Source organism: Malaclemys terrapin, chromosome 6, assembly GCF_027887155.1.
Source record: "Malaclemys terrapin pileata isolate rMalTer1 chromosome 6, rMalTer1.hap1, whole genome shotgun sequence".
NCBI lineage: Eukaryota > Metazoa > Chordata > Testudines > Emydidae > Malaclemys > Malaclemys terrapin.
The window spans coordinates 118708679-118732602 of record NC_071510.1 but is presented as its reverse complement, the minus strand read 5'-3'; positions in this window follow the sequence as shown (position 1 = coordinate 118732602).

Below are 23924 nucleotides of genomic sequence, written 5' to 3'. Positions count from 1 at the left end.
GCTCGGCGAGAGGAGTACCACGAAGTTGACGGGGGAGCCTGCGTGCCGCGTCTGGACCGAGGTAAGTTCGAACTAAGGTACTTCAAACTTCAGCTACGTTATTCACGTAGCTGAAGTTGCGTACCTTAGTTCGAATTGTGGGGTTAGTGTAGACCAGGCCTAAGTGATTTACCTGAAGTTACAGTGAAGCGGTATTAAGCAGGGATAGATATAATCATTCCACATCTCCAACTCTGCTGCTCCAATTACTGTACTGAGCTACTCAACGTCCTCCCTCTCCCTTCATCCCATGTACCGCTAGCAAAGTAAGAAAAATGCGGTTTGAGAACTCATTAGAGTTCGATTTAAAGATATTTAATTTGAATATTTTGACATCTGGTGAAGACAGTTGTGTTAGTGTTTATGAAGCGTTAACTCTTTGAATCTCATCATCTACTCTCATTATATAATTGTCTCTCCCCTTCTCTCCTGTGTGACACCTCATAATTTCCTACAAATTGTGAAATTTTAAATTGATAAAAAAAATTAAAACATGCTTAAACAAACATCTACATTCTGCCAGAATTTAAAAAAATATATTAAATTCTGCCAAGCTTAGTTATTTACTTTTTTCTGTACTACGACCCAGATCCTCAAAGATATTTAGGCACCATTGATTTCAATAGAAATTAAGCACCTAAATATCTTTTGAAGATCTGGGCCTACATCTTTCCATTTCTTAGGAGTCAGCAACAGAGGCAGCAGCTACACTTCGAGGCAGTGATGTTACAGCTGGTTAGAGAGGAGACACACACTGATTTTACTTTGTCTGGTTTTTGTTGTTCCCCTTACTCTACACTAAAAGAGAATCAGATGGAAATATGATTGCATGTTGCATTTGGAGAAATGTAAATGTTTACTCATCTCTGCCTGGCATGCAGACTCATTGTAATACCAGGAGGGTGACAAAATTACAAGTATGTTTTTGTATTTTTACTAAACTTATACAAAGGAGGAATGCTCTTTACATTAGAGGAGGAGAAGATGAAAACATCTTTAATTCTCTGGGTTTTGCCTTGGCTAAGAGGGCTTTATTGACTTTATACAATAAAATATTTATTTACTATATCCATGTAACGTTTTCTCCATGACACTTGAAAAAGATAGTATTTAGTATGAAGGCTGCTGAATTCTTATTTAAATAAAAGATTATAGCAATCAGAAAAAGTTTCAGAGATAATCCCACTGAAAATCCCTTAGGTGTTGCTGAAAATATCAACAAGCATAGAAAATTTTCCAGCTGAAGAGAAATTGGAACCATTAATTTGAGAAAGAGGAGTCGATAAAGAGCGGTCATGAAATATATATTATAAAAAAAAGTAAATGATCTAGAGACAGTAGGTTAGGTACTTCTCTTCACAACAGAAGAAGAAGTGGACATTCAATGAAATGGAAAGGCAGCAAATTAAAAACAGATTAAAAAATGTGTTACAGTGTTCACTTGGTCTGTGGAACTCATTTCTATATATGTCATTAAAGCCAACATTTTAGTAGGATTCCAAAGAGGACTGGACACTTGTAAACACGGGACACTTGAAAACATCCAGTGGTACAGCATTAGTAAGGATTAAGTCACAAAAGTTGGGAAGGGCATAAGCCAACCTCTAATTCATGGGAGATGGGAAGAAACTTTCCCAATGAATGCCCACTTCAATGCTTCAGAGGAAAATGTAAGAAATCCTGGAGACAGAATACTGGACTAGATGAACCATGGGTCTGATCCAATGAGGCAATTTCTACTTTACTAATTATGAACTTCTGAGAGAGATGTTTATATAAAAGCCCATCCTTCAAAACCATAGTATCTCTCGTCTGTTATTTTTAGCACAAAAATAAAATAATGAACATTTTGCCTACAAAAATTCTTACTGTGAATTTGTTCAGACATGAAAATGCATAGGCTGCTGTTGAGCAAGTCTGGTAGGACACCAACATAGTGTCAATAGACTGCAACGAGCTCTTAGGAAAAACATTTAGTCAAATTCTACACTTAACTACCCCATTGACTCGGTCTTTCCCTCTGTTTTTACTCTCTACTCCACTTTCGTGTAGTGATGTGGACACAATTCTTCAAAGGTCTGTAGGTGCCTAACTTCCATTGATTTTAATAGGAGTGAGAAGCCTAAATATCTGTCCATAGCAGGGCCATGACTGTTTACAGCTGAAGAAGAGTGGAATTGACTCTCTGCAGACCTTACTATTATTTCTTTGAAAGCCAGCAAGAGTTACTCTTTCCTCTACCACATGGTCTGACCCTACTGCCTTGACACCACTTGTCTGGGAACCTTAGACAAAGATGCATATCCCTTGTGTGACAGTGCAACTCACTTCACCCAGCTGATCTGGCAGAAATGCTGATTTTTCTCAGAGTTCCAGACATACATGCTCTCTCGTTTCTGGATGGTGTCCAGGAATGTGCAATGCATGTTAGTATTTGCCCAATAGTCTTTCAGAGTTCTACAGAGAAATGCAAGTGCCCTTCATCCTCCAGCCTAAAGACTGGGGCATGACCCCTCAGGCCCTGTCCAGGATGTGCTTGGTCTCTGCCAACACAATCTCAAAATCCTTCCCAAATCCAGGTTTCCCATAGGGTAGGACAGTCTCCATCAGCTGCTGCCTCTGCTCGTTCCAAAAAACACAGATGTGATATAGGGTGTGGTTGGTGTAGAGGTTGCCAAGGTCATTGGAGCGGAGCACAGAAATTAATTTTAGGTCACACTCCCCTTTTTACTGTAAATAAGTGAAGCAGTTCTGGTCTTAACTGACATCTAGTACAAAACTGTTTTTTTGTTTTCAGGTAAATTTTAGTGCATGTGGGGGAGGAGATGGTGTACACACCTTCTAATTGACCTTGAAAACATTATTTAATTAAAAGTTATCTGCTGTAGTTAAACTGTGAGAGCTCTAGCATTAACTCTTTGCATAGCCTGTGAAAGCAGTATCGTTATTATTATTGTATTTGCCTTCAACAATAAAGAATGAAATGTAAACATAAAGGGATGGATCACAGTGTACTAGAATGGAATGTAGCACAATCCCATGCCTACTGTACAGATTTATTCATTCATTCTCTTGCTCATGTTCCCTCATTTTCTCCTCTATTCTCCCGTGACCCCACAATGAGCCAGCACATTCTTCCTATCGAGGAAAGATGGATGCAGCTTAGGTTGGAGCTTGTCAAATGCTGTTCTTGGGTCAGCCAGAGGCCATCACTCACCTGTTAGCCTTTCCTCCCCACATCCTGGAAAAGTTAAGGAATGAATTTGATTTGAACTAGGAATTCCCCACCCACCACTGCCTCGCTCACTCTCCAAACACTGGACCACAGGGCCAGTCTACTACAAGAAGTGGTGTTGATATTTCAGCGGGTGACACTTTTTTAACCCAAGAGTCAGTACTAAACCAGTGCCCCAGCATGGAGTTGGTGGCACTGTGCTGCTGGAGGAGGCATCTTTCAGATGGGAGGGAAAAGCAAAGTCCTAATTGCTTGAAGTCATTAAGAATCCCATGGCACTTATAAATATTTAGTCTGGTATCCCGGCCAAATTCTGGTTAGTTATCTTTTGCCTACATACATTTTCCCCAGCAGTTTCAATAAGACCATAATACAGCCTTCACTTCCTGCTATAAACTGCTGTGTCATTTTTCTTTGAGACTAGTTGTTGTATTTCACTTCAGAGATTAGTGCATTTCAGCAGCGCATGACAGTTAATTGTTCACATACTCAAACTGAAACACAAAGACTCTGGGGCCTTCTGATAGGGGAATTTAATTATTTTTAATTTTGTTGCTTTAGTTATTTTATTTGTTTTTAAATATTAATTGTTGTTAATTATTTCACAAAGTGAATCTAAATGCAGAATTGCTCCAACTACTGTTGTGCCAGATGTCAGCAGTAGCTTCTTGAGCTGCATTTCTAGCAGAGGAGTTGCTATGAGAAGCAGGCTCAATTTGAAAAGTTGTGTTTGCTTTAGGGGCTGCAGGAAACAAGTTTCCTCAGCAGATTCCTCCCCCGCTCGCCAAGCTACTTTCATGAAAGAAAAACTATGAAAGGATCCTGTAATGTCTGAAATGCAAAGAATTAGCTGAATAGGAAGAAGTGACCTGTGGACTTCATGTCCTAGTTACAGTCAGTGCAAATATTACAGCTAATCCCTTTTCTTGAGGCACTGGAGAAGAGACAGATAGCTGCCCATTGGGAGCATTTTGTCTCTTTCAGGCTACACTCGAGAGCACAATTTTGTGTGTGTGTGGGTAAGTAATAGGATTGAGTCGTGTTAAGAGGCCTATAATATGGTGCTGTAAGGATATTGTTTGTTTGGAATTCCTTCTACCAAGTACAGCACCTAAAATCTTCATATAGAAGGAGGTCTTTATTGACCCATTCATTTCATCGAAGTACAAGAAAGCTATTCATCCCAAGTAAATCCTATTTTACCATGGCAACCCCATCCCTGCCCCTCGCACATAACAGTTGTTCACAAGGATAGTTGTTTTGTTTTTTTTAAAAAAAAACTAACTACCACACATAATGTACGTACTAACATTTTCCACTTTGAATATTTTGGCAATTGCAAGTCTGTACTGTCTAGATAGCCAGATCAGAATTAACCAGAGGGGAAAGAAACACCACACTTATTTCATCTCTGTTTCCTAGAAGTCCTTTCCCCTGTCAACCTCAGGGCCTGAAATCTCCAAAATGCACCTTATCAGACATAGAAGTGTCTAGCTTTTACCTAAATAGAAGTCACCTGTGTCCCTTGGTCCTGATCTTAAAATGCTCACTTTTTTCCCTTTCTGAATCAGTTGCTTCCTACATTATTTAGTTTTGATGACTGTTTCCCTTCAAATGTTTGTCACATATGCTGTGGCTATAATTTAAACCAGGTTAAGACTGCAATTAGTCCTGATGGAAAGGAGAAGCTAATACCACTGTGCAAGGGCTAGACACAGTCTTGGTCCTTGAATGACTGGCAAGTGCCAGAGTTGCCAAAGGAGATGGGGGAAGGGTAGGATGAGGCGGCTGATGCCGTGTGTGCTCCCCAAACCTGCCACCAACACATCTAGCCTTTCCACACCCACACAGGGGTTGCGGTTGAAGGAGTAGGAAGGGTATGTTGCCGTTTTAAGTGTATTATCGATTTCCAGTAAAGCACTCCCCTGAGCCAGACATCGCTGCTCTTTGGTGCTGGCTGGCTCACTCAGAGCAGTGGTCTGGCATGCAGAGGCATTACCTCAGAATCACTTTTTAAAATCCAGAACAGGTTGGCAGTGACCAGTACTCATCCTTTGCCAATATCTGTATAATGACCTGTCTGTGAAATGGGTTAGTGGTCTCACTCCAGTTCCCAGGGCCTGTTGTTCACATCTCAAAAATTACCACCACATTTGGAAATCACTGGTGCCCTTAATTTCAGCAGGGAGCTTATTGAATCCCCTCTAGTTGCCAGCAGAGATTGGCCCTCCAATTCGGGACTAAGGCACGTTGGTAGGGCCACATGTGGGAAGCTAGAATTTGCACTGCTCACACTGTACCTGTTTTCTTTATGTATCTGTGCACATCATCCACTCACCATCTTTTTTCAAGTCTCAGCTGAAGCCATAGGACATTCAGATTCATCCTGGGTGTGATTTGATTGCCGACACTGGACTTATACTGGAGATACATTTGGTCCATGATTCCTCCTTCCTGAATACCTCTCTCTCATCTGCTCTTCTGTCATTCTAAAACCATCATTTCATTCTGTAAAGCACTTTGGGACAGTTAGCATGAAAGATATGATACACAACAGAGCTTTAGTGTATTGAGTGGGTGGGGGCACCCTGTGTTCATTAAGCGGAACCCAAAACGTGTGCCTGAGAGAACCCTGCTTGCCTCCCACAAGGCCCAAATCCCCTGGTTTCCTTCCATAACCCATGTGGGGGAAGGAATTAACTCCAGACAAATGCTGCACTCAGCTATAAAAACATTTTATCTGGGCAGAGGCAAACCCTTGATTAGTACAAGGGACCATTTGGGGATACCTGGGCTGAGTCCCACATACCTCCTCTCCGAGCAGTAGCACAATGGACTGAGTCTCCAATTTCTAGAAAGAGGGATACTCTCTAACCCAACTGACTCTAAATAGCACCCCCCATCACCACCAGTTCCGGTCTTAGTCCCAAGCACAGGCACCTTATGCCCTTTGCACTGGTAATTGGTGCTGGGTACAATGCGGGCTTAGAGCGTGAAGCCCATGCCCACCCCTAGGGTCACCATATTGGTCAAAACTCCTGTTCTGAGCCTTAGCTGTTCCTTCAGCCTGGCGGTGGTCATGCCCCTGGCCTGCTCACTAGGTCAGACTGTTAGTTCTGGGTTCAGGCTGCATTTGTGCCTGCTCCTCCAGCAGCAGCTGCATATCCCCAAACCTGAACGTATGTCCCTTCTCCAGCCCCATCCCTGTCTTATCTGACTGGCCCAAAGCAACCAGGTGGCCTGCAACTAATACCCTGTCTTGACTTGGGCAATGCTGAGCTCCAGCTCTGGAGTGATCTACCTCCTCTCCAATAGAGAGATGGGCTGGCACCAGGCAGTCAGGGTGGGATTGCCTCCCAGACCTCTAGCAAACAGTTGGCTGGGTCCAGTTCCTTTGTCTGCCTACTCCCTAACCAGTCAGAGCTGGCCTTTTCTCATGCTGCTGATCTGTGGAGCGGGGCTCCATGATTGTATAAATCCATTGAGCAACAAAAGATTCCACTTTCCTGGTCTGTAAATCTGGTCCCTTTCACCAGCACCAAATTTATTTGAAAAAGAAAGAAGAACTAGGTATGAAATGTCCATCCATGAGAGGTCATCTTCTCCCACTATAGTCAGGTCTTGGGTGACTTCTTGCACTCTCACAACATTATTTACCACCACTTTGCTGACAATTCCCAGATCTACCTCTCTGCCCTGTGCCTCTTCCACTCCGTTCAGTGTTGTCTGCAACTGTCTTTCTGACAATTCATCCTGGAAGTCATACCTATATCTCTTAGCCTGCCCTGAGAGCAAACAGTCCTCGTGCCCCCAGTAGATAACACTACTGCATATAGAGAAAACTGAGGCACACATAGGAGTCATAAAAACATTACAGAAAATTCCCACTTTATCACATGTGCTTCTAAATTATCTCGGCACGTGAACATTTCACCTAGAAAATTAAATATCCGATTATATCTGCTGTGGATGCTACATTCAAAAGAATGCAAACAAGGTTCCAGAAAATTAATACAAAACCTCTTCATTAGGTCTCCCAAGAAACAAAATGTTTTAATGGTAGTCTGGTTCTTCCTATAGAGCCTGAGTGGTCTGGGAGGCAGAGAGCGAGAAGAGAGAAAAAAATATCTTAAAGCTGGTCCACACACAAATTTTCACTCTAAGGGTACGTCTACACTTACCTCCGGGTCCAGCGGCAGGCAATCGATGTTCTGGGATCGATTTATTGCGTCTGGTTTAGACGCGATAAATCGATCCCGGAAGTGCTCGCCATCGACGCCGGTACTCCAGCTCGGCGAGAGGAGTACGCGGCATCGACGGGGGAGCCTCCCTGCTGCGTCTGGACCCGCGGTAAGTTCGTTATTAACGTAGCTGAATTTGTGTACCTTAGTCCGAAGTAGGGGGTTAGTGGGGACCAGGCCTAAGCCTACATACTGATGTTCTGTTCACACAAGGGTTTGCACTGGTTTAACTACATTGATTTTAAAGTGGATTTTAATTAAACCAGTCAAGTTGTTTGTGTGAACTGGCCCTTATATAATAAATAATGTCATTCAAACTGTGCCTGTTGGTGTGGCGCTGATGTCAGAACCGTTGAGCTCTTTGCATAGTTAGTGATCAATTCACCTCACAGTGGAGGGTCTTTAAAAGCCTCTTTAGGGAGAGGAATGGACACTGCTTTGTATTTAGATACAATCAAACTTGGGAGGTTTTATACCAGACATACCATGAAAATAAATGTCTTTAATCCTTCACCTTCAAGGAGTCTTTTTTCAATATTTAAAAAACCAACTGTGACGTTGTGCAGTCTATATGGTTTTATAAAAACTTGATAATAAGTCAATATAATGTAACTGAGATAGTTTTAGAGAAAATACGGTAATAAGTGAATGTAAGTAACTGGGATATGCCTCATGCAAAAGGTCTCTTGTAAGGTATCATTACAAAGCTTATAATCTACTGAGTGTGATCATCTGATTTGTATAAATGTACCACTCTTGTATCTAAAACTAGAAATATAAAATGTAACTCTGAGGGCCTATTGTAATTGTGTAAAGTGTGGACCATTAATGATGGTTTGAATCTTGATGACTCCCATTGTCTGCAGATGACTGTATTTACCTGTGAGTCTTCCTGTATATGTGTGTGCTGGCAAGTGAGTAATGAAGTCTTGCAGTGACATGTGATCATGTCACCTGAACTGGAATCCATCTTTAACCTGGTGCTTTTCCAGTGAGGGGGGGTGGAAACCCAGAGAGACAAAGAGTTCCCGCCTTATGCAAAAGATATATAAAGGGGGGAAGAGAACAGAGAGGGAGAGGAGCCATCATGAAGAATCCCCTAGCTATCACCTGAGCTGCAACAAGAGCTGCACCAGGGGAAAGAATTGTGCCCAGGCCTGGAAGGTGTCCAGTCTGAGAAAAACTTACTGAAGCATCTCTGAGGGTGAGATTATCTGTATTCAGTTTGATTAGGCATAGATTTGCGCATTTTATTTTATTTTGCTTGTGACTTACTTTGTTCTGTCTGTTACTACTTTGAACCACTTAAATCCTACTGTCTGTATTTAATAAAATCACTTTCTATTTAGTAATTCACTCAGAGTATGTATTAATACCTGGGGGAGCAAACAACTGTGCATATCTCTCTATCAGTGTTATAGAGGGCGAACAATTTATGAGTTTGCCCTGCATAAGCTTTATGCAGGGCAAAACGGATTTATCTGGGTTTAGACCCCATTGGGAGTTGGGCATCTGAGTGCTAAAGACAAGCACGCTACTGCGAGCTGTTTTCAGGTAAACTTGCAGCTTTGGGACAAGTGATTCAGACCCTGGGTCTGTGTCTGGAGCCAGATGGGAGTGTCTGGCTCAGCAAGACAGGGTGCTGGAGTCCTGAGCTGGCAGGGAAAACAGAAGCAGGGGTAGTCTTTGCACATCGGGTGGCAGCTCCCAAGGGGGTTTCTGTGATCCAACCCGTCACACCAACCACCAGAAACTAAAGATCCTTCCCAATGGCAGAGATAAGAAAAGAATCCACAAGACTTTGCCAGATGCACAATACATTAGAAATAGGACAAAACTGGAACCTTTTAACCTCAACTGGCCTTTTGTATCCACCCCCAACCTGGGTGGCTTAGAGATAAAATGGATCCTGGACCTGAACTGCTTCTGCTTTGCAAAAGCCAGAGCTGAAGGATGAGGTTTTGCAAAACTACTTGTTGCCTTTTTATAGAGATGGGAACAAATCCTAACCTTTTATTCAACCCACTGGCGATCTTTGGTGAGTTGCCTAAAATAGAATCTGAATGCAAACTTCTCCCAAATTTGAGGTTTGGTCTTGCAAAACCAAAACAACCTTCTGGCCCATCTATAAAATAATGCTTTGCATTATCTCTGTATCTCAGCAAGTTATTTTCATCAGAGATAATGAGTGCACTATAAAAGCAATAACCTGAGAAAGTGTACTAGATCAGGGCTAACGTACCATGCTCAAGACAACAGAGAGATCAAACAAAGCTCTCTTATTGAGATAACATGCTCTGACAAAGTTAAAGACATCCGTCCTCTGATTTGTTTACTTTTATTTTCATGGAAAGTCAGTTGGCATCTTCCTCCCTCCCCTTTCTCAAATAGAGTATAGAACCATAGATTATTAGGGTTGGAAGGGACCTTAGGAAGTCATCTAGTCCAACCCCCTGCTCAAAGCAGGACCAATCCCCAACTAAATCCCCAAATGACCCCCCTCAAGGATTGAACTCACAACTCTGGGTTTAGCAGGCCAATGCTCAAACCACTGAGCTATCCCTCCCCCTACAAGAACTCAACTTTATCTTCCTTCCAAGTAGTTTCCAGTAATTAATTTCTGTGCAATACATTTGGACAGGATCTGTGGGGTGCAACCTGTGGGACCACTGTGCCCCCCCACCAAACTCTCTTCAGCCTGGGCTGTCTCTCACAATGCCTTGCTAGTGTCCAGCAGCAAACCCCTCCAGGTGCCGTTATCACTCAGCACAACCACATGTGGAGACCAAACACCCAGCTTGATTGCATGAATGCTCCCAGAGCCACTCATGAATCTCACAGAGAAAGGTACCAGAGCCAAATTCCCCTAGCTCCCAGCACTGCACCTCAGGAATATACCATCTTGTACTGCTCAAGACGAGCAATGCAGATTTATTAATTGGTTCATCACTTCATCAATGGAAAGTGGATATACACCAGTCTTTGCAAAACCTGAGCAGATTTACCAAACACTTCAGACAAACTCACTGGTAAAGATAAACAGTTCAACAAATTTTTTTTGACTACAAAAAGATAGATTTAAGTGATATTAAGTGACAGGCAAAAAGTCAGAGTTAGTTACCAAAATAAAATAAAACATAAGCACTCAGTCTAAACTTTCAACCCTATTAGGCTACATCTACACTACAGGGGGGGGTTGATTTAAGATACGCAAATTCAGCTACGCGAATAGCGTAGCTGAATTCGACGTATCGCAGCCGACTTACCCCGCTGTAGGGACGGCGGCAAAATCGACCTCTGCGGCTTCCCGTCGACGGCGCTTACTCCCACCTCCGCTGGTGGAGTAAGCGCGTCGATTCAGGGATCGATTGTCGCGTCCCAACGGGACGCGATAAATTGATCCCCAAGAGATCGATTTCTACCCGCCGATTCAGGCGGGTAGTGTAGACCCAGCCTTAGACTGGGCAACATCTAGATTAAGCAGTTTTTCTCATCCCCCTGGATATTGCAGTTCATAGTACACAGATTTCACCCTTGAAATCTGGGCCAGTCTCCTCTACTTAAGTCTTCTCAGTTTCCTTGTTGCTTGCAACATAGGCTGGTGAAGGAGAAAGACCAAGCCTGAGCCCCCTGTGTTCAGTTTTATACCCTCAGCCCATGTGCTCATAGAACACAAGTCCAGGCATGTCTGGGAGGCATTGCTGAGTCTCCAGATAAGGTTGAGCAAGTCCAGTTACTGCAGGTGAGGGAGGTGGGGAGACACTGAGTCATCACCCACACAGCCCCTACTCAGGTGGGGCTGCCTTCTACCTGCATTGAGCAGCTGCAGCTCCCAGCCCTGGCTCTGCAGGCAAGTCCTTCCCAACCCACACAGGGATGGGGGGAGAGCAGTGAGTGATGGGGGGAGGGGGAAAGAAGAGCAAATGGAGGGTGGAGCCTCAGGAGGAAAGGGTGGGGCCTTGGGGGAAGAGGCAGGGCAAGGGTGAGGCCTGGGGGCAAGGGTGGAGTCTCGGGGAGGGACAGGGCAGAGCCTCAGGGGACAAGGGCGGCACAGGGAAGGTTCTGGCACTCCTGCTGGAGTGTCTGTTTTTCATATATTACAAAATTGGCAACCCCTGAGTATCCAGAAGGGAGCAGTACCTGGAATTGGGGCCATATTTTTAAGGGCATTTATCTCCTATTCAGGCACTCAAATATGTGGCCTGATTTTCAAGAGTTCAACAAGAACGTCTTCTGAAAACCTGGTCTTTATTTAGGGTGCCTAAATTCTGACCCCCACGCCTGCTCCCACTAAAGCCAGTAGCAAAATTCCCATTGATTTCAATGGTGCAGGATCAGGCCCTAACTGAAGAGTTTCCTAACAATAGGGCCCCCCACTTTGCAGCATTTACTGTACTTTTCACTGGAGAACAGACAATCTCATTGAAACTTTGCTTTTGTGGAGACTCAGCTAGTAACAAAGTACACAACCTGCAGGCAGCAATGATCTTATCCTATAACCAGGCACCCTTTCTATAATTATATTAAAGAATGTTAAATCCATATGTATTAATGGTTTTATGCTGATGGCTTAGGAATTGCAAGGACCCCTGTTTGCTCCCTCAAGCCTCATTAAGAGCAACTACAGCATTAGTACCTGTGGAATCTAAATCTAAAAAATTGCTCTTTTGAGTTCAAAAAGCCAGAATGAAACAAAAGAGCCCATTGTTAAGTTGAAGGGCCACTACTATGCTGGGGCTGAAACTTTCAAACAGAAAGGAATGTCCTTCAGCAAGATTTCAAGTTATTCCATTCTGGCCGCGTTCCTTCTGATTTGCAAATCAGACTCATTCCAGCAGCCAGTGAATGAAGGGAACGGGCTTGTTTGCTGACATTTCAGCCACACTTAACTAGGGAAGACTTAAATATCCAGCCTTGCATTTTCCTTTCCTCACCTCGCTGTCCATCTCTCTCCCCGACGAACTAAAGCAAGAAGAAATCTTTAGCTTATCAGGCCTGGCCATTAATTTTTGATGTCTGCTTTGTGACTGGGTGGCGTCTTCATTTGACATGACTCCAGGCAGAAGGATCTTTCAATCAGTCCATGGTACCAGCTTACAATCAGACCTTTTGATTTTACCATAGCACAGAAAGTCCTCCAGTGCAGGTGCCCCAGTAAAACTAATAAGACCAGCAGCAAAGTAACTCATGAGAAACATAACAAAAGTTCTAATAGTGTATGTATAGTATCTATCATATAAAGTGATGATTGGACCTATATCCCATCAACAATCCCATAAGACATTTATTTCCCCATGGGAATGAGCTATTTACTCCTTCTAGCCTGGGAAATGGGAGACCCTGACAACACCACCATTCGTTCCAAGGTAGACAAGGCCAGATGCAACATCTTCATTCCAATTCCTCACAATGTGTTACATTCACTGTATGCCTTATGGAAAGTTAATGTCATCATAGCTAATATATAACAGCGTGTTTTTCTTCAAGGGATCCCATTAAATTTAAAGAGGTGGGATGCTCATTGCTCATTAATGTGTTCTGGACTAATAGGACATTTGATCAGTTATCAGAACTGAATTAATCCAGCTTGGCGGTGACCAGTCTAAGATAACCCACGTGCTATGCTCTATTTAGCTTCATTGCTAATCTTATGCTAGGATTAGGCACATATGACTTTAGATACTGTACAGTGGGTGAGTTGAAGTAAAAAGAGGGCATTGGAAGACACTGTCCAGTGTCCACATTACAGAGAGCTGCCAAGAGACACAAAGTTTCTTCCTAGACTTGTTCAGAATAAATGTTTACCTAAACAAGAATGGTCCTAACTTGGTTGCATGGATGCAACTGAGGGTGAATTTTGGCCTATAGGTGTTAAGTTGCCACACACAGGAGCATACTTGTATTGGGTTATTTTATCAAGCAAGGCATTCAGGTTCCTTTAGGCTTGTCAACTGGTAGTAACACCCTCCCAGAAATATTACAGAGTGTAGCAACATCAGACTTCACTTTCAAGGCCCTTCACAGCCTGCCTCCAATACTACATATCATCTCTCATTCACGAGCAAGAGATCAGCTCCTGCCACCAATCAACCATTGAACCAATCTTCATCACCTACTTGTTAAGTAGTCAAACAAGCACTGTCTTTTTCCCATGCTGCCCCTTACATTTGGGAGAAGCTTCCTGTAAACATTTCCAAATAACAATAGAATAAATTAATAATAAAGAATAATAATCAATTTGGATCAAAAGTTTGTGGTGGCCTCCATTATTATAAAGGGCTGAGAAGGTGGGAGAGGGTAAGCGATTGAGGAAAGAAAAGGTAAACATTCTTTTTCTTTTTTAAATATATTTTTAAGTCATTGTACTTTCGCCATCCAGTTCCACATGGCCATCTTATACTTACTTTTAAATTAAAAGGGGATTTCCCCCCTGTGTTCACAACTTTAGGTTTCAGAATCATTTGCCTAGAGCTGCAGGAGGTTTTAACTTTTTTTTTTTAAACTTAAGAAATTTTGAGTCATGTGCTGCTCTCTGACATATACAGTCAGCTTCTACTATAACCAGTGAGAGAGAAGAATTTAGCCCTTAATTTGAAGTTTAGTAGACATATCTATCTCAGATATTCCTATAGCACTAAATTCCACAGAATCTAGCTTAAAAATAATATTTTGTGAAATAAGATGAACTGAACAAGAAAAATTCAGCCATTGCAGTGTAGCTAACATGATTTTAATCATAATTCTCACGATAGTTGATGTTTTCTTAAAGCCTCACTGCTGGAAAATCTGTTTTCATTTAAAAATAAAGTTAAGCTTCTAGCTCGTGGCTGCAGAGAAAAGCTGAGACATATGAACCCAAAATACTCCGACACATAGAAGACAAATAACTCCTCCCAAAGTATTTTTTGAAATCATGTTTAAACATTTTTTATGATTTGGGTGTGACCTTACTTGTGACTTTTGAACTGTTGGGGTTGATTGCCATTGAAACTATGATAATACCATGCAAGTATCTGAAGCTGCAAAAGCAAAAGAGGACTTATTTAGCGAAGACTGAATATAACTAGTACTAATGGGGAGAAATGGAGCATAGAATAGTTTCCTAAGGGAAGCAGTAGAAACTTCATTGCCTGGGCCATTTAAAATTAGAGGGGGCCAAAGCAGAATGTAAAATGCAATGCCCCCTTAGACTTCACAGGATTTTGTATTTACATTCACTCTTCAGCCATTTAAGACTGTGTATGAGATTTTGGGGTAGGGGGGTGTAGTGAGTCGGTGTGGCTCCCCTCCTGCCCAGAAGAGGGAGCCCACGTGCCGGCACCAGAGTGGGTGGGACCACCACCGCCTGTCCCCGCCCCCCGGAAGTCAAGGGGCGGGACAGGAAGTATAAAGGCCGGCCGCCAGAGCTCAGTTGGGGGCCAGCCACCACAGGGAGCAGACGTGCGGCCGGGAGCTCCCGGCCAGGAGACCGTCGAAGACCCTAGCTGGCCTGAGCTACCCCGGGCCCGCTACGAGGAGGAGCCGCCGGAGCCCGTTCACGCCCGCCACTGGGAGAACCCCTGGGAACCGAACCCCGCTAACCCTGAGGGTGAGACTGGACCCGAACCCCTCAGCCCCTGCTGCTATCCAGAGGAGCCGCCTGAGGACCATTGGCCGGACTTCCCGGCAGAGCTACCAGACTTGCCGCCGAGCCCGGGCAGAGAGGAGCCCATGCAGGTGGACTGGCCCGATCCCGGCGCAACGACCGAGGTAGGCTGTGAGGGGGATCACGGAAGTAGCCCGGGGGTAGCCGACCCCGGTCCGGCTGCAACTGAGTGTGAGCCTATGTCAGTGTGTTGCGGCCTGGATACCCCACTGACCAGCAGCGGCAGCAACCGCTGTTAGGGCCCCGGGCTGGAACGCAGTGGAGTGGGTGGGCCTGCGTTCCCCCCTGCCACCCTCCGTACGGGTGGCAGGCTTCCCCCTCACCCAACGCTCGGCTACAGAAGCCTGGGCTTTGAACTGCTTGCTCGCTCAGCCCCTGCAACAAGGGCCTGAGTTAACTGTGTTTGCCCCGCCCTGATCCAGGGCCTGGGCTCTGAACTATTTGCTCGCTCAGCCCCTGCAACAAGGGCCTGAGCTTAACTGTGTTTGCCCCGCCCTGATCCAGGGCCTGGGCTCTGAACTATTTGCTCGCTCAGCCCCTGCAACAAGGGCCTGAGCTAACTGTGTTTGCCCCGCCCTGATCCAGGGCCTGGGCTCTGAACTATTTGCTCGCTCAGCCCCTGCAACAAGGGCCTGAGCTTAACTGTGTTTGCCCCGCCCTGATCCAGGGCCTGGCCTCTGAACTATTTGCTCGCTCAGCCCCTGCAAACAAGGGCCTGAGCTTAACTGTGTTTGCCCCGCCCTGATCCAGGGCCTGGGCTTTGAACTGTTTGCTCGCTCAGCCCCTGCAACAAGGGCCTGAGCCTAACTGTGTTTGCCCCGCCCTGATCCAGGGCCTGGGCTTTGAACTATTTACCCGCTCAGCCCCTGCCATAAGGACCTGAGCCTAACTGTGTTTGCCCCGCCCTGATCCAGGGCCTGGGCTCTGAACTATTTGCCCGCTCAGCCCAGCAAGCAAGGGTCTGAGCTAACTGTGTTTGCCCCGCCCTGATCCAGGGCCTGGGCTCCTGAGCTTTAACTGTGGTTGCTCCGACTCTGCACCAAAGAGCCGGAGTTTCAGGACTAACTGACTGCTTATTCCCAGAGTAGTGAGTCGGTGTGGCTCCCCTCCTGCCCGGAAGGGTCGAGCCCCGGCTAGGACCTACTACAGGGGGTACATGTACTCCCTAGGTCACATGAAAGACATTTAACAGATATCACCGACAGCTGCAGCCCAGTGCCTTCAGCTATACCAGGGGTAGGCAACCTTTCAGAAGTGGTGTGCCGAGTCTTCATTTATTCACTTTAATTTAAGATTTCGCGTGCCAGTAATACATGTTAACGTTTTTTAGAAGGTGTCTCTCTCTAAGTCTATATTATATAACTAAACTATTGTTGTATGTAAAGTAAACAAGGTTTTCAAAATGTTTAAGAAGCTTCATTTAAAATTAAATTAAAATGCTGATCTTACGCCACCAGCCTGCTCAGCCCGCTTCCAGCCTGGGGTTCTGTTCACCTAGGCCTGCAGCGGGCTGAGCAGGGCCTGTGGCCGGGACGCCGGCTGGCAAGGGGCTGGCATCCGGGACCCCAGACCTGGGGGGGGGGTTCAGGGGTCAGGGCAGAGGGTGCAGGGCAGAAGGCTGGGTGTGTGGGGGGGTTCAGAAGTCAGGGCAGAGGGCATTGGGGATGTGGGGGGTTCAGGCAGAAGGCTGGCGGGTGTGGGGGTGCAGGGCAGAAGGCTGGATGTGTGGGGGGTTCAGGAGTAAGGGCAGAGGGCTGGGTGTGTGGAGGTGCACGGCAGAAGGCTGGGTGTGTGTGGGGGTGTGCAGGGCAGAAGGCTGGGGTGCTCGGCTCGTGGGGGTGCTCCCAGCCCCCTGCCCTGAGCGGCTCATGGCAGGGGGCTGGGAGGGATATGCCCTGTTCCACCCCCTTCCCCCAGGGAGAAGGAGGGGGAGGAGGAGGGGCCAGAACGCACCAAGCTGTGGGAAGAAGCAGGGGAGGGGAGAAGCTTGTCTGCCGCAGGACCAAGCTTCTGCCTCCTGCCCCTGCTGGGGAGAGCGGGGGGCTGAGTGGGGCGGGGGGCCGGGACCCCCCCCCCACCGCTCTCCCCTGCCGGGGCAGGAGGCAGAAGCTTGGTCCTGCGGCAGCCAAGCTTCCTCCCTCACCCGCTTCTTCCCCCAGCGTGGCGCTTCTGGCCCCTCCGCCCCTCCTCTCACCGGGCAGGCAGTGTGCCACTCAAAATCGGCTCGCGTGCCGTGTTTGGCACACGTGCCGTACGTTGCCAACCCCTGAGCTATAGACACTGCGGGGCTCACAAATCCAAAGGCCACCTAACTATAATGCACTATATAGAGACCTATAGAGGTCCAACAAACTTAGGGTATGTCTGCACTTAAAACACTGCAGCGGTGCCACTGTAGCACTTCAGTGCAGACACCTATTCCGATGGGAAGGCTTCTCCTGTCGGCACAGGTAATCCACCTCCCCAAGAGGCGGTAGCTAGGTTGATGGAAGAATTCTTTGTCAACCTAGCACTACTCTGGGGGCTAGGTCGGTAAGGTTACGTCTCTCAGGGGTGTGGATTATTCACACCCCTGAGAGAAGTAGTTATACCAATGCAAGAGTACGTCTTCACTACCCGCCATATCGGCGGGTAGCAATCGATTTATCCGGGATCGATATATCGCGTCTCATTAAGATGAGATATATCGATCCCCAAACATGCTCACCGTCAACTCCGGAACTCCACCAGAGTGAGCGGCGGTAGCGCAGCCGACGGGGGAGCCGCAGCCTCGATCCCGCGCTGTGTGGACCCCAGGTAATTCGATCTAAGATACTTCGATTTCAGCTACGCTATTCGCGTAGCTGAAGTTGCGTATCTTAGATCGATCTCCCCCCCCCCCAGTGTAGACCAGCCCCAAGTTTCTAGTGTAGATCAGCCCTTATTACATGGCATTGTCAGTGGAACAGAAATGTGGGTGGTGATGGATATTTTAAGGGGGTGGGCAAAATTTGCCAGATCACATTATCATATTTATCATGGTAGTGCCTACGGGCCAACCACGAATGGGGCCCCCTTGTGCTAGGTGCGGTATAGACAAGAGCAGTAAATGATATTTGCCCTTACAATCTATATAGATAAGACAGTGAGGTAGAATACACTGCCAGTCAACAATGAGATGGTCGCTGTGTGAGTGCCAAAATTTTTTTGGGGGTGGATTGACTTAGGAGAGATCAGCTAAAAGGAAAGAGGAGAGGGGACAGGGCAAGGGAGGAGATGGAAGGAGGGGCAGGTGTGGAGTGAAGCTGAGGTGAAAAGCTATCAATGGATGGGGAGGTTTGGAGCAAATAGCCAATCAGTACAGGGCAGAGAAAGCCAGAACATTCTACAGATTTAACTGGAATGCTGAGAGGTCCCACCCTTGGCTGAACTTCTGAGCTCCCTGTGGCTGGAGTCTCTGGCTCCTCTCTGCAGTTGTCCCCTAAGGCCACATGTCCGGGGGTGGGAGGGGGGAGGGAAACGGGGTGTGTTTCTGAGTCGTCACCCTGTGTGAGGAGTTAGACAGCCATTATGTTCTGAGAGGCTGTCAGAGGGGGACACACACAGATCTGTTATGGGATGCAGCTTCATTAGGAAAAAGGTGTGTTCTTAATTGTGTGTTAGCTAACATGCAATAACTAACACAAGGTAAAGTACTAGTGAAGATGAGGCAGTTTGTAGTTTTCACACATGAACAGGTTGAGGTAAAGATGGGGGAAGGGGCTAGGGGCTAGCTTGATCAGCTAACTTGTGTGCAAAATTACAGATTCTCTTGTCTTCATTGGGTTTTTACTGTGTGTTAATAACCACACATCTAAAACAAAAATACAGGTCTTTGCCATTAGAGCTATACAGAGAACTCCCTGAGCAATAGCAGGTTACACCCCCCCTCTATGGACTAGCTACTAAGAGGCAACGTCAGACACAAAACCAGTATATTACATAGCCTCCATATCTGACACAGCTGAAGGAATTTGGTCACCTCTGGGTCCTGTCACTCTCTGTAATACTTAGCACTTATTTTCAAAGCGCTGTACTAACCTTAACGGAATTTAAGTCCAGAAAAGACCATTATGATCATGCAGTCTAGCCTCCTGCACAAAAGAATCACTAACTAATCCTCGCAGCTCCACAGTGAGGAAAAATGAAGCATAGTGTGGTTAAGGTGGTTGCCAAGATGATGGAGCTGGGCTTAGAACTCAGCAGTCCCTTGCTGCTAGCATCATGCTGTTGCTCTGTTTTTCATTCCTCTTGTGGTGTGTTTAATGTTATAACTGTATGGACTAGGACATGGGCAGTCAGGCCTAGTGGTCAGAAACAGGGTTGGATGCCAGGAACCAAAGCCAGAGTCAGAGTCGGGGTCAAGTTCATGCCAAGAGTTGGGGCAGGACTGGAGTCAGAGAGCTGTGCCAAGGGTGAAGCCAGAGTGAAGAACCAGGGAACAGTGCCAGAGTCCAAGCCAAGCTCAGAGTCAGATAGCAGCATCAAGGATCAAACCAGAGTCAGGGAACAATGCCAAACCACAGTCAGGAGTTAGGGTCTAATACAGCAGGATATCAGATATTCACTCAGGTGGTCTCCTTCTAGCTTAAGTAATGTGTCTGGGCCAATCGGTGGGGCTGGATGTCTGCTCCAATCAGGAGTTTCATGGGCAGGAGTTTCATGGTGAGCCAGAGTTCTGCTAATTCCTTTCTCCAAGGATTCCAGAGAGCTGATAGTGATAGTTGCAGTCTGGGTACCAGTTGGAGCACTACAGACCTGGGAGTGATAGTTGCAGTCTGGGTACCAGTTGGAGCACTACAGACCTGGGTTCAAGACCTGTGATCCTTCACCATAACTCCTTTTGTCCTCTTCAAGGTGGTGATAAAGTAAACAGGAGTCACCAAAAAAGCCCACTTTGTCAGTGTTTATTTTCACATTGTAAGAGCCATATTTAATTACAGTGTGAAGCGTAGTTGCTTGGCAGTCTTTGTAATAGTGTCTCTTCTCCATTATAATGCTCTTCATGGATTCCCTACAGTAATGTTATGTTTATGAAATTGTTCCAACCTCTGCAGTCCAGCCCTCATTTGAACAATGTGCTCAGTGTAAGCTAATGAATAGAAAACATCAGACCATGGTGATATAACACTGGTCAGTGCCCAACCCAACACATGGGATAAAAGTGCTTTTCAATGCATACTTAAGGGGGAAAAAATGCTTACACAGTATTCCCTTCAATCTGCTAATGCTACTAACAGCCATTGATAGTAAGAATTAGCACTAATCTTAGCAAGAGGTTCCCATGACCTTTATGTTTCTGAAATGCTACAATTTTTCTTAAAATTATCCTTGTGGGGAAACAATGGAAAATATACTGAAGGATTTCATGGCAAACAAATGGCCACTTGTTAAAAAGCAAGAAATCTTATAACACTGGATTTGCCTTCTGATTATGAATCTGTTCCTGGGGCTAGAGAAATTCACAATATTGACGTATTAAAGGGCAAAACAAAAGCAAGTCTAATCTAAAGATTGCAATATACTTTTTACACATTGGGGAACTCACTGCCACATGATATTTAAAAATTAGACATTTTAATTTACAAACAGCACCAAGTGATCATGGCCACCCTCTCTTTTTTAATGACAGCTTCAGAAGAGGATCTCAACATTTATATTCTATTGTAACATGGGGTCAAAATCTGAGGAAGGCGGAGAGAACCAGTGGTTTAGACTAGAGATCATAGAATGAATCCTTAGGAGAAGCAGCACAAAGCAATGACACAGAGGTAAAGTATTGCATGAAGAGAGGATTGGATTGGAAAAACAGACAAAGTAAATTTACTCTCCCCAATTTCTTTGTATGCAACAAATGTGAGGAAGCTGTTATTCTGGGCTCCACATGACCAGACACTTGCTGAATTGAAGTCTAGAGGAAATATGACAACTGGAAAAAAATGGAAATCCTGGCAAGAAAAATGCATCAAAAGAAAATGGTACAAAAATGGTAACAGGAACAAACCCTGAGAGATTCTGCACCAAAATGAATCTGACAAGGGAACAATATGCAAAACTGCCTTGAGATGGGAAGAAAAAACATTCTAGAAATGTGTCACATCAGAACAAATTAAAGTTTCAGTAACACTGAAAAACAGTTGACAGCAAAATGGAATAGTCCCACTCTTTCATCAATAAATGAACAATTTCATATCAGACCTTTTTTATAAAAATAATTATTCAGCTATTTTTTTTATGATGTGGAACAAGATTAAAAGAAGAACTTATTTTTGTAGTTAAGATCTCAGAGCTATATGTTTCATTTTTGCTAAAACTCCTACACCTCTAACTGTGTTTGACTAAACATCTTCTGTTCATGCACATGTCTGTTATGGGGGCCAGATCCTGAGAGGTGCTTAGTATACTCAGATCTGAAATCACAGACTGCCCTCTTTCCTCCCTTCACACCAGCCCATGGGAGAGCAACCTTCTGCTCAATTCACTTCCTGAACAATTCTCTCCCTTCCACTCCAACTTAATTCTCCTCAGCCACCACTACCTCACATGCCATTTCCCTCCAACCTAGCAATTAGCTTCTGTTGCCCTCTGACAATTAAAACAATCTGAATTCCTCACCCTCTCATATCAGTGTCTTGACCACAGGAAAAAAAATCACCTTTCAACACTCCCTCTCCGAATGCATTGTCCCTTCAGGTACCTGTCCCCAATCCTCCTTTTCCAAGTCTTGGCTCATTTGTGGCCAGCTCTTACCTCTCCTGCCCTTACCCCTTCCAGAGCCCTCCTTCCTTCCCCAGCCCTACTGTGGGCCTGTTTCTTTCCTCCTACTTCCTTTCCACAGTCCTGTCTCAGCTACTTCCTAGCTCCTATACATTTTAGGGACCCTGCTCCCCAGTCCTTCTTGTTTCCGATACCAGTCTCCTCCTATCCTAAGAAGAAGAACAGGAGTACTTGTGGCACCTTAGAGACTAACAAATTTATTAGAGCATAAGCTTTCGTGGACTACAGCCCACTTCTTCGGATGCATATAGAATGGAACATATAATGAGGAGATATATATACACACATACAGAGAGCATAAACAGGTGGGAGTTGTCTTACCAACTCTGAGAGGCCAATTAATTAAGAGGAAAAAAAAAAAAAAACTTTTGAAGTGATAATCAAGCTAGCCGAGTACAGACAGTGTGATAAGAAGTGTGAGAGTACTTACAAGGGGAGATAGTCAACGTTTGTAATGGCTCAGCCATTCCCAGTCCTTATTCAAACCGGAGTTGATTGTGTCTAGTTTGCATATCAATTCTAGCTCTGTAGTCTCTCTTTGGAGTCTGTTTTTGAAGTTTTTCTGTTGTAATATAGCCACCCGCAGGTCTGTCACTGAATGACCAGACAGGTTAAAGTGTTCTCCCACTGGTTTTTGAGTATTTTGATTCCTGATGTCAGATTTGTGTCCATTAATTCTTTTGCGTAGAGACTGTCCGGTTTGGCCAATGTACATGGCAGAGGGGCATTGCTGGCACATGATGGCATAGATCACATTGGTAGATGTGCAGGTGAACGAGCCCCTGATGGTATGGCTGATGTGATTAGGTCATTATGCCATCATGTGCCAGCAATGCCCCTCTGCCATGTACATTGGCCAAACCGGACAGTCTCTACGCAAAAGAATTAATGGACACAAATCTGACATCAGGAATCAAAATACTCAAAAACCAGTGGGAGAACACTTTAACCTGTCTGGTCATTCAGTGACAGACCTGCGGGTGGCTATATTACAACAGAAAAACTTCAAAAACAGACTCCAAAGAGAGACTACAGAGCTAGAATTGATATGCAAACTAGACACAATCAACTCCGGTTTGAATAAGGACTGGGAATGGCTGAGCCATTACAAACGTTGACTATCTCCCCTTGTAAGTACTCTCACACTTCTTATCACACTGTCTGTACTCGGCTAGCTTGATTATCACTTCAAAAGTTTTTTTTTTTTTTTCCTCTTAATTAATTGGCCTCTCAGAGTTGGTAAGACAACTCCCACCTGTTTATGCTCTCTGTATGTGTGTATATATATCTCCTCATTATATGTTCCATTCTATATGCATCCGAAGAAGTGGGCTGTAGTCCACGAAAGCTTATGCTCTAATAAATTTGTTAGTCTCTAAGGTGCCACAAGTACTCCTGTTCTTCTTTTTGCGGATACAGACTAACACGGCTGTTACTCTGAAACTTATCCTAAGAAGGTAATGAGGACTCCGTCTCTACCTATATCTGCCTGAAGAATAATTCCGAAGGAAGCCTAGTAGTCTAGCCTGGATTTGACCATAGTCTCACTTCCAAATGAGACTATGCACAACATTGGCGCTCCTTAGAAATAGCAAGAAACTTAAGATATAAAAAACTGGGCAATCTTCATGCAAACATGACAAAAAGCATATCCAGACCTCAGGGCAATACTGGACACTTGTCCGTGACTCCTGTGAAGAAGACCTCACTTGGTCATTGTGTGTGTGCGCGCACTCATGGATGTCCTAATGTTGTGTCTCATTACACTATGTGCATTTTGTGCTTTATCTACAAAAAAACAAAATAAATGTGCTATGCTAGGCCCTGGGTGCTGGATGACATAAAAGTCGACATACATGTACTCCTGGATGGGGAAATCATTGTGTCACCCCATGGAAATCTGTATATCAGAGGGTTTTTTCCTTGCATGTGTTTGATTTTTAAAACCTTACACACAAGTAGGTTGTTT